The sequence below is a fragment of the Polyergus mexicanus genome, unplaced genomic scaffold (genome assembly GCF_030449975.1).
Source record: "Polyergus mexicanus isolate NDT 795.1 unplaced genomic scaffold, iyPolMexi1.0 SCAF_5, whole genome shotgun sequence".
NCBI lineage: Eukaryota > Metazoa > Arthropoda > Insecta > Hymenoptera > Formicidae > Polyergus > Polyergus mexicanus.
Window position 1 is genome coordinate 2,120,109 of NW_027223325.1, and position 12,568 is coordinate 2,132,676.

Sequence of the window (12,568 nt, forward strand, 5' to 3'; positions counted from 1 at the left end):
TTTCCCTCCCTCGCAGTAAAACGCCGTGATCAATAATATTTTAGAGTTTCGATAACGATGTAACACGAATTAAACTACGGATGATTACTGCATATTATGAAGGAGAAATAAAAAATTTGTGCAAACATCTTATTAGTAAGATAGTCACATAAAGATTGTTTTATCGTTTTTAATTATATAAACTTTTTTTTTTTTTTTTTTTTTTTATTATATACCGTCTTAAACCGTGAACATATTAAACTCGAACTAATTTGGTTTGAAAGAAGGGTCAATATTAATTACACTGTTGACATAAACTGGATAACAGACTGTTGACGAATCTACTTTGGTTTCCCCAATCCAGCATATAATTTACGTCGTCTTGTAACCAGTCTTATCGATAATCAAAGAGATATTAATCTCGCGCCGCAAAATCACGTCTTCGTGGGAGATATAATCCGGTGAACGGTAGCCTTTTAGATCCCAACGGAGGGAAGTTCCCATCTGCAATGTAATTTAATATCGCTGCCATGCCGCCATTTCCTTCCTATCTTCGCTTTCCGGCGATTCCATCATCGACTATATTTCTGCACAGAACCGCTTTCTTCGCGGATTCTTTCAACAACAATTCGATTTAAGTATGATCGAACTCGGAAAACGTCAACTACATATCGTAAGAACTCATTTTATTTTTACTGAAGTTGAAGAGATATCGCGGATATTATATTTAATTTTTTTATTATTATGTTATCTCGCAATTACTACGAGCTTCTTTAAGCCTCTTTTATTATCGTTTTCGTTTGCCAGCTGCTTTATTTACACGAAACGTCACCTGTAGCAGAATCCACTTGATACTAATTCATGTTAGAAGCACCATTAGTTTCTACTCCTTTTCTCTCATTTTCGGGGCACTTTTCGCGTTCTGCTTTCGTTGCTTCCTCATTTATTCTGAAAAATGCGATAAAGTAGGAGGATTTGACCCGACATCGGATGGGAAAGAGTGAGACCAAAAAGATAAAGAACGGCGGCTGGAGAAGTGTAAAGGTTGCGAGGAGATCAACGAGAGCCAGCGCGTGTAACGGAAGAAAAAATACTCCTGGCAGTCGTAGCACAGCGCCGTAAATAACACGCGCAAGTCTTGGCTATGCCAGACAAAATCCATCCCCTACATCGCTTTTACTCCTCACTCTTGTTTCTCGCGGATTATAACGCTGTTATTTACGAGCCATGGAGTGCCTTTCAACTAAAGCTTTATATAGCGCAACACTGAATTTCCAGCTGTTGAAGAACCGGAATAACAGCGAGAAATTTATTTCCAACGATGTTGCTCTTGCTAAGTAAGTCTCAATCGAATTTTTAATTACAGCAAATCTTGCGGGTAATTTACCTTACATAAAATGTATCTCGCATCTACACAGCCACTCGCAAAGGAAAAACGATGAAATAACTTTACAAGCCTAATCTCCACTCGTTTTCCATTTTTTTTTTATATTTTTCAGAATCTTATTAGTAACCATTTATTTTTTAACCGACGATCTATTTACCAACTCTATCGTTCGCGTTTCATTGCACTCTTTACGAGTGAATGTCTGCAATCAAGCAAAAAAATATTTTAAACATTATTTAAATACCTTGCGTATCTTTAATCGCATCATGGATTCCGTTGCATATCTCGAAGCTATATTCAGCAAGCAGCAACACGTAGTATTTTATCAATCGCGCGCCATTCTCCTGCGTACACGTAGCAGCCGCATCAGTTCCATCACGTCAGAAGAGATTAAGCGGCGAGCGCATCAACGTCCGAAAAGTATCGAAAATTTAAAGAACGTCGAGCGGTAGCTCCTATCGATAGCTTCCTCGGCTCCCAAGTCACGTTTCGAATCGCGGTGATCGTTTCACGAGGACGTGCCTTCGCCAGGACGGAGTTTCGTATCGGTGAATTCCGCCACCTCGCGAGTGCCGCATTTACACAGAGTTCCGAGTTCATCCATTCGTGATAGCTTTTTACGTCGCGATCCGAGCAACGACGGGGTTAATTTTGATTTCGCGACCGGAGAGGCGCTCGTTTATGCTTAAAAACTTAATGAAAATGACAATTGGCCGGAGAACAATGGCGTCGAAGTCGCGTGTCGCATGCGAATACGTATATACGTGCGTGAATTTCAAAAGAGCAATGCTTTTGTATCAAGCAAAAATGATTAACTAACGTTTTACCTGCTGCAAAGCTACAATACGCGTCTATTGGTGCAATTACATGATCAAATTTTCACATTGACTTTTTGTAAAATAAAATGCTATTAAATTTATATACTTTCGATTAGATAAAGTTACACAAATTCCAAACGTATGTTTCTTAAGATTTTATTACAAAGTACTTGCTTCTAATATCATTCTCAGATCTAAAAAAAAAGCAAATTAAAAGACGCGAACAATAAATATTATCTTCGCACCAGCCTAGTCACTCCACTACAATAAATTTCAATATTCACGGCAATAACCAAATGACCCTCATAAATATTCCTGCACTCGAGAATACAATCGACGCAGCACAATCATCGATAACTAAAAAAGAGCTCGGGGAGGAATCTCGATAAATGAAAGTGTCAGGCTGATCGAGCCCCTTTGCATAGATTGAAGCGGCGTCGCGGCAATTCCGGCCAATTATACCGGTAATGCGACAGAACGGAATTGCACGGCAAACAAATTGTCGGCGACGAAATCTCGCGACAAATAATTCTGGAACGCAACGTTTCACTCCGGATACATCAACGGCGGATTGCAGAGGCGTCGGAAATACGCGTTGCGGAAAATTAAATGTCAAATTAATGCGGACGATAAATTCGCTGGGTTGAACGAGCGGCACCGATGTGTACGGGGCAGGGACAGCAAATTTATCTGGCGCATTATCTAGAATTTAATTCGACGACACGTAAACGCGCGACCGATAAGACACTCGGAGGAGAAGAAAGCAGGCGGAGCCCTCCTCCGAAAACGGAGAATTGTCGCGGAGATAACGAAATCGATCCATTGTACGAGTGTTAAATTCTGGCGCAGCTATAAAGCTGTTCATACTCATACGCCAGCAAATTAACCGACGTATTGTTGAGCGAATTATTATGCGATTATTTTCAATTTTTCCGTCACAGAGAGAATCAAATATCGAGGGAAAAAAAGTCACAGATGCTAAAACTGAAAACTTTTATTTAATCTTATATCATTATCATTGTGTACGTTAAAATTGTATTGCATTTTAAACGATATTACTCATCTTTGTAGAAAAGCGAAGCGACAATCTGAAGCGCGATGAAAATCAAGCCGATTCCGACGCTAACGAAGCCTTCTCGAAAACAGCTTTGTTACTCGAGATGTCTATTCACGATCGTACTCGACAGCCAAAGGTGCAAGGAAGCAAATTTAGCACTGAATCAGACGAGACTGTTATATTGTATTTTAGGATTTGGTGTCCTACGAATTCGTGAATATACAATGAGCTTTCGCGAGAGAACTATTGAATAATCAAATAATAATAAATATAGAAAATTCTATGTTTTCCGCTGCTAATGATTATAGTATACAATAATACTAAAAAATAAATTGTTTGATAAAATAAATTTTCATTATCCTAGAGAGACAATAAAGTTTATGTATTTTCAGAGGTATTTTACAAGTTATTAGAAATGAATTTTCCGATCATGCAAATCGGCAAAACGGAATATTAAAACTGTCGTGTTTTCGGATTAAACTTTCGTATCAGAATAACGAAGTATCTAAACTCGAAATTAGAGTTTCTCATTTTCTATATGCGCGACGAGCAAATTATTATTCAAAGTTTATAATAAAGTAATAATTGGTACCTAATTTGTTATTCCGAAGCACGCGAATTCGCTTATTATTACATTAATTTCAGATTCGTTTCATACTCATCGCGATATATTTCGTCCTCGTATCGCGATAAAATAAAGTTATATATTTCAGAACGCATCTCGCGTTGCATATAAAATAAGATGTTATCGAGCAACCGATGTACTGCAAAGATGCGTTTAAAATTTGAATGAAATTTCGAGACCGTAGATACAGAGAGATTATGCATTCCTCCCGCTTGTACCATCCATTCTGAATAATCTATAACACATTCGAAGTAAATGTGCATCAATATTGCTATAATAAAATATAAATTTTGTCTTCTGTCTTCGAATAAGGGGTGAATTGACAACTTGGATAACTTATCGAGACGCCAAAGAACTTTCAAGAACTTCGAGAAGAAACTTTTCAAGAACCCGTGGACCCTTTCCTGAGATATGCATATAAAGTTACGGCGAACAGCACGCGCGATTCTTCGAATCGAGTGCGTATCGGGTCGAAAAATCACGATGATATTCAACGGCTTTCAAAGATGCAGTTTAATTAATGCGACATAAAATACAAATTCGCATACGTTATATCGCGATTATCATTTTGTCGCAAATATAGGGCGTATTTTAATTCCGAGCAAACACCAAGCAAATCGTCTTTGTCCTCCGTATACTTCCCTACGACACGGTCAACTGAATTCAAAGCAGAATTTTAATCTCTGGTGGCGATATTGATCGATCCGGGAAAGATTCGCGAGGAAATCGCTCCGACCGATCAACTCTGGAACCGTTCGCGTAATGCCGGAAACTGCTTAAGCAAGGGAGGCAACATTATCGGGAAAGAGAAAGCCTCATGGACGACTAAACACGTGGATACACTGGGCGCAAAGAGGAGCGGAAAAAGGTGAGATACCGAGGAAAAGAGAGAGGGTGGGGGGAGGGAATGACGAACGAGAAGTCAAAGCTGCACCAGGCAACTTTAGCTACTGCCACGATCGATGTGGTCGTTGCAGTTAGTCGAGGGCAAGCATTGTTGTTGCATGTGGGTCAACCCATTCTGCTTCCGGTGACGACACACTGACATGACGAAATGAGGAAGGGAAAGAGAGAAACAGCAGTAAAAGCAATGTGCCATAATGCGAATGGAAGGAAGACGCAGCGATTTGCGAGACGACTAAAAGCCGTTGTGTCAATACCTTAAGGTCTGAAAGACGCGACCTATCGCCTTTAACGTTATGTCGGCAGCTAAATGACCAGTTTGAGGATTCTCGTTAAGGATAACGTCTTAACCCTTGTAATTGCGTAACTGCATGCAATTTGAGCTGCTATTCCCTCGCAGGGAGTTCCGACACGATGCGTCGCGTAATGAAGGAGAATGCGTCGTAAACCTTTAATTAAAGGGGATCGCGAATAAGGAATGAAACTTGTGATATGTCTCAATACCATTAGGCCGTCTTTAAAAGACGATAATAATGAATTTATTAAATGCGAACATTCTCTTCAAAACTTCTGACGACGCGATTAACAATAAAAAAGAGATTATATAAATAAATGTTAATAGTATTTAAAATACTTTTTATGAGTGTATCGTAATCACCTATTCTGTCAATAAAATATCTCCCGCTCAGTATATAATTGCAATATTCTGGTCGCTTTAACTTCTTCTCTAGCGAAATATAGATATCGCAGCATTTGTTGACTTTACGAGAACGTAAAGTTTGGATACGTACATCTCTCGTGTCTCAGGGGAGAAGTTTGTGCTGCTAATGGCAAATGATTGATAATTTAGAGATTTAGACCATTGGTGCCATTTGGGAATAGCAGACGCGAGATACGACTGTGTCAACAGTACGAGTTGTTGAAGATCCAGATGTGTCGTTGAAACCGCCACTTCGAATTTCGGATATATTCGTTTGCGATGAAAAGGACGCGTTCCCCTTATCGTCGCCAGGTCGCTGTACAATTTGGAATTGTGCACTCTCAGCGGTGTCAAAATGTTTACGCAAACTTGCATATCATCGTTGATACAGGTCGCATTAATTCGATAACGTGCTAGTTTACGAGTATTACAACGCTCTTCCATGAAGTGAGAGAGGAAGGGAAGTAGCGATAAAATAAAGCTATCGATAAAATATCAATCTACAAAATGTGTATGTTGGTTCTCGATGAATTCATTTTTCACATAAGCGAATAGACATATTACGCGACATATTAAATATTGCATTACTCGAATAAATTCGTTTTCTCCAAATAAATAAATGTTTTGTTATGCATGCATAAATAAATTTTTATGAAAGAGAAATTTTCTTATTCATTTTCTTATCATTCATTCACGCGTACGCGTACGCGCAGAAATAGAATGAATAGTAAGCGTACATTGAAGTCTTATGTTAGTAATGAAAGCACAAAATTTCCATTAAAAGTACGATGCCCATTACGAACTAGGCTAAGGATAAAACATGAATATGGTCTACGCTACCGTTCGCGAGCGCGCAAATGGTTTTATTTATTTTCGAAACTTCGCTACAAAATTATCCCCGTCGAAGCCCACGATGCCTTGTTAAAGATGCAAAAATTGTAATTTGCATCTGGTAGTCGGCACTTTTAAATGGGTTAATTCCGTGACAGTTTCGCGTACTGCGAGTTCGCTTTTTGTCGTCAGCCCTATATTAAGATCTTTGGTAAACTTCTTATTTCCGTTCCTTAATGACGTTAAGACTATATTCTAAAGGAAATTTTAAATTGAAATTTGACTTCGTTAATGAGATTTTAATTTTGAATGTATCATGAAAATATATTACGAAAATACGGCACAGAGTGAGATAAATTTCACAGTAACTGACGCATATTTAAAGCTACTTTAAAAAGTATGAGTCCAGGCAAAATTTGATGTTGGTGGAATTTCAAATAAGTTCCGAACAATATACACATAAGTGTGCTTAAATTTACAATAAGGAAGCTAGCGGACAATCATCGTATGATATGTTAATATATGAAAAATCCATTGTTTAACACATGTAGAAAATAATGTTAAAAGTTAAAAGGCGTAAGAAACTTTTAACGTTCAAAGCAATTAGTCGAAGTTTCCTCCACACTCTTGCTATTGCAAAAGTTCTATTTTATACGAAACAGCGTTAGATTTAATAATAATGGTTTAAAATTTGTACTCGAAAAACACGCAAATCAATCGAGAAATGCCTTCTCGCGGATCCCTTAACAATTCTCCTAAATACGTAATTTATTCGAGATCCGCCACAACTCGAAACTATTTTTATATCGCGTTAAAGTCGTAGATAGAGTTAAGAGAGAAGACCTTTATAAATTACTTTTTATGTTCGTAAAATTAAAAATTGTGTGTATAGACTTACTTTTCTACGAGATTTATAAGGAGGATTCGCCTCTGTTCCCACGAGTTTGTTCGCCACCACCTGTTACAAAGAAGGAAGAGGACATAAGTTAACGATAGTGATAAAGACAGTGAAGTGGCATAAAAAAAAGATCAGCCGTAAGACAAGTTTATCCGGCGAATTTGTTCCCTATGCCAGACTTTAACGTTTGATACGATATCGTCGACATCTCACATAAAAAGTCTGCTGCAATTTATCGAATCGTAAAAATTTCGTCGAGTCCGAGAAAAGATAGAATGCTCCTAGATAATTTTACGCGAAAGTATTTGTAAATAATATATTACAATATATTGATATAAAAGTAGATATAAATATATACATATGCGTTATTCTAATTATTATTCATTGATCGATAGATTTATTATTCTAATATTATATACAATTTCTAACACAAGTTTTTGTGATTTAACTTAAAAGTTTAATGAGTAGGTGCAACATATAATCTTGCAAATATGAGAAAATAACTGAGAAAATAATAAAAGAAATAAATGAAATAGATTAAAAAAATTTGTATAATTTATACACATACACATGTACATGTGATACACGAGTTGAAACAAAAAACAAAAAAAAACAACAACGAGAAGTCTGTTGAGCGCAAAATCATTTTGACATCTAGATATTCCTTGACAGTACGATTAGAATATATTGTAGATTGGCGCTCACAATTGCGTCATGAAAAAAAATTAACCCTCATCGAGTGACGTCGAATTACAAAAGAGAAGAAAAAAAAGTAGAAGAGAAAAAAATAATACAGCGGACAAATATAGGAAAGAAACTTGCAACGGGCATAGAATTTCCCGGGACAATCCGATTACATCCGCAAGCGGCGACGGTGCGCGAACGCGTGTTCAACGCGACGTTTGCATGCGTAATACTAGTCGGATACGACTTAATTACACGGAGTGCCATAAACCTGCGTTGAATCATTGTCACAATCTTCTCGATTTACGCCGGCCGGCGCCGCGGGCAATGGATTACCGAGTCGTTTCTATCGCATGATTTACGCCCGAATGTACTTTGCATTCCATTTACGTAGGGGAAAGGGTGCGTGCGCGGCTTGCGTAAAGGGCTGGAGGGGAAGAGGAGATAATCCCCGGGTCCGCGGCCTCACAGTTTAAGCCTCATATATTACGCCTTATTTACACGCGTATGACAAGTTTCTCACCCCCTACGTTCCTACTCCCGTGTTTCGACGCTTGTTAGCTTGCATGTGCGTTGAATTCGTCAGCGCTCTATTGCGTCGTGTTACAATTAATATGCATAATATGACCGCGTTCCCCAGCGCTCGATAACGCGCGCGCGATTCAACCGCGCGTAAACCGTTGCACGTTCTCTCACGCGCGACAAAAGCTCGTAAGCTCATTCTTAGACATTTCCTTACGTCCCCGATAATAACGTATCGCGTTAATTTATATACGAGATTCTTCATATCGCAATCTCCATGTTGCGCTAAATTTCAAAGATATAGAACTGGTACACGTGAAGAAGTAATAATTTATAATTTTCACAGCACACGCTATTGTATAAATTGTACGCTTATCTCTTTTTTATGTCCGCGTATCAAAGTGAGAGAAATTAAGTAAGAACAAAATAGTGACAAGTATACCTTAATTGATGACAGACACGCACATAGAAAGCTTATGTGCAATAAAACACGTTCTAATGTAACAACGAAACGTACTCGGGATTATAAAACTCGGATATAAGTTAATTGTTTAGTTACCAAAGTTGCATATTTTTACAGCACGAGGATTAAACCAAAGTTGCGACGCACTATTAATTTCTCTAACTTTAACGGGTCATATACAACCGGCGCGGCCGGTTTGTAACGTTACATGGCTAAATAATGTTCAGCAATATTGCCATGCACCATGAAATAATGGAGCAAAGTATAACAAAGACCTCTTTGTTTAAAACCTTAATTTTCATTATATGACGCAAATACGGCTATTCACATTATTAATGTCATTATTTCGATGTTTACAAAATCTTCCGTCCATAATGCGTCGATCGAATTGTATTAGAAAAGATTCAAAGGGCTTAATTAAGAATGAAAAAACATTACTGACAATTTTTTACATAAACGCAATTTTTTCGATAAAAAGTTTCTTTGTTGAACTTTACTCTTTTCATTCTGTAACTATCGCTACCTTAATATTTTCAACTTTATTGCACCCGATATAATGTTTTAAAGAACATTCTTTCTCGGAAAGCACATTGGGAATTTTATTGTATATAAGGTAATTTAGCGTCAAATTTTCTCTATATCAATACGCTTTTACATTTTGTTAAACAAAAATTACGTAGTAAATATTATATTCTAAATTTAGAAATGTAAAGTTATTGATAAGGCAATAATATATGAGAGAAAGCAATAGCGAGAAATAATTTTAATCGTCTAAATACAATTAATAAAATGCTGTAATAATAGTTTTACTTATGAGAGAAAAAAATGTGAGTTTTAAATTTAATAACATTTTTGACTCTCTATAATTAAATAATTAATACTTCATCCTGTTAAATATAATATTTTAGCAAGAAGAACTTGAAATACCTTTTGTCTCCCTATTATTTGACAAATTTCCAAGTAAATTTTAATTAAAAGCGGATATTTTATTCCACGGTGCGAATTATTCGTTGAAGTAACTTTGAGTAATTAGAACTTCTTAACCGTCTGGATGATCTCCCCTGTAAGGGGTCACGGTCTGACATTTACCATGTACTGAACTTGAAGGATGGATCAAATTCTCACGCGTACGCAGACACGAGGGTTGCTCTTCCATGTGAATCACGTTTCTGTACATACACACGGAAAATGGAATTTGTACACCTGTATCCACGGCTCTCGGAATCCAATGGACAAGAGCCACGTACGTGTATGTCCAATACGCACGTAGTAACTAAATTCTGACAATTAAACGTCTACTAAACGCGATCAAAAAATCGAAGGCAATTATCGTAAAAAAAAAAAATTGAATTTTTTGCATTAAGTTGTCGTTTGCGAATGTAGAATGGACTATGATAGAATATATGGGTGCTGTACTATGCGATCTTCTCGCAATAAGATTAATCATTAACAACTATTAATTATAGTATTTAGTATATAGTATAGTATATAGTATATTAATTAAGATTTATGTCACACTGTACGCAATCTAATATTTATTTATTTTTATCCAACTATCTTTTATATTGCAAAAATATTATTTTTAAGCTAAAGATGTATTTTATATTTTATAAATCCGTAAAAAGATCTTCAAATACTTATATAAATTAAAAATGACGCATTCAAAGATATTGAATAAAAGTATTGAATAAAACATTGTGAAGAAAAGATATATCACTATATTTTTAGAAATTTCAAAGCTTTATGTTTAAAAAAATAACATATTTATGATTACTATTAAACTATCGTGAAATATTAATTTTTGCACAGACAAGCGATAAAGGTTTAAATATTTAACAGAATCTCTAAAAATAACTTGTTAAAAGAGCTATAATGGGCTGAAGTGATGTACAAAGAAGAAAGAAACTTTCAAATCTTTCGCGAAAGAAAGCTTATAAATCATTAAAAATTCAACAATTTCGCAATATTACTTAATTTTCAGACGAAAACATTTAAATTATATTAAATGACTCTTCATATCAACGAATCTCTAGATTATTATCATTATATAATTGTTATTCGATTATAGGACAAAATATTTCTACAATGGCAAGCAAATTTGAGGGTATAAATCATCATATATATCTATAATTTGCATATGCGGTGTATTTGTGAACTCATATATTAATTATCCCAATATTAATAGCATAATCAATGCATATATTATATATTTCATAGGCAATGACTAATTCGCAATGATCGAAGTCATATTGCGGTGCGAATAGTCGTATAACGGTACCGTCGATGGATAAATCGTATGATAGATAACGTTGATCCAACTATAAATTATATATGTATGTGTAATTTTCATGCTAACCAGTTAATCGCACCACAAGCGTGACTGTATTGCGTCAAATCGCGCGTTATATATAATTACTGCATAGAATATTCAACATATTATTAAATCATAACCCATATCCCGATAGCGAAAATCATTATAAAATGTTCCGCGAACACCATCATCATATTAATTTTCGCAAACTTATACATTTATTAAGTGCGAAATATAGTAAAATTGCCTTTTGCAACTTGTTTGCTAATATACCGACCTTTAAATAATGTATTTATAATATATATGGTATTATATACAGAGTGTCCCAAATTTAAATGGCAAAACTTCAGGAGCGTGTAGGGGATCGAAAAGCTAAGACAGAAAGTCCTTTAGTGGTTTGCTCGTTTATTTTGGAGAAAATCACAAACAAAACAAAACAAATTTTCGTTTTTTTACTTATTTATTTACATTTTATTTATGTTATCGTCTATTTAATGCAGATATTGTTCAAAATGTTGGCCTCTTGCATCAATGCAAGCATTACATCTAGAACTGATCTCATTAATTGCAGCTAGACATTGTTCTAGTGATATTTGGTGCACTGCATCTATGATTCGGTCTCCTAATTGCTCTATTGAATTGATTGGCACCGTAAAGGATAACATCAAGTGTTTACATATGTAAGGAACCTTGAAGCAGAAAGTTTATTCGGTGCCAATTAACTCGAGAGAGCAACTGACAATGAGAGATTGAATTTTTGCGATTTTCTCTAAAATGGAGCAAAAACGAGCGAACCTTTAAAGGACTTCTTGTCTTAATTTTTCGGTCCCCTACACGCTCTTAAAGTTTTGCCATTTAAATTGGGGATACCCTGTATAATTAGTGTTTATAATATATAAATAAAATCAAATTTCTGATACGAAAGTAGAGAAATAAACACTTGTGTTTGTACATGTCTGACGTTTCAATATTAACAATGTTTTTATCTGTTAAACTGACACTCGACATAAAACGAGACAACGAGAACGTGATCGCTAAGTTCTCGACAACTCGAATGAACAAGAACCTCCAAACAACGGTATGCCGTTGATTTGCAAGCTATATACAAAGTTTCACTTAGCATATCAACACGTTATGCGGTAGACGAGGCAAAACATAGTCCAACAATGTGTTCTGCAGAGAGACACGTTGATATTCGCGCGCAATAAAAAACAATAACGCGTTAAAACGGAATTAATCCTCATTTTAAATATACAATTGAAAATAAATTTCTACGATTTTTAAATAAAATATTATATTATTAATAATATATTATATAATTAATATTATATTATTATTATATTATTAATAATATATTACATAATTAACATTATATTATTATTATATTATT

General features: G+C 35.6%; 1 protein-coding gene across 8 annotated transcripts in view; it reads right to left on the reverse strand.

Moving 5' to 3' along the window:
• The window catches only part of LOC138933517 (TWiK family of potassium channels protein 7), a 237,094-nt gene that overhangs the window by 115,072 nt on the left and 109,454 nt on the right, over positions 1 to 12,568 (reverse strand). For 7 of the 8 annotated variants that reach the window (XM_070296272.1, XM_070296270.1, XM_070296268.1 and 4 more), the window contains one exon: positions 7,199 to 7,258. The exons of the other annotated variant lie outside the window; for it this stretch is intronic. The gene's annotated coding sequence lies outside the window, so the exon portion shown is untranslated. The remainder of the gene's footprint in view (positions 1 to 7,198; positions 7,259 to 12,568) is intronic. 8 annotated transcript variants of the gene reach the window in all.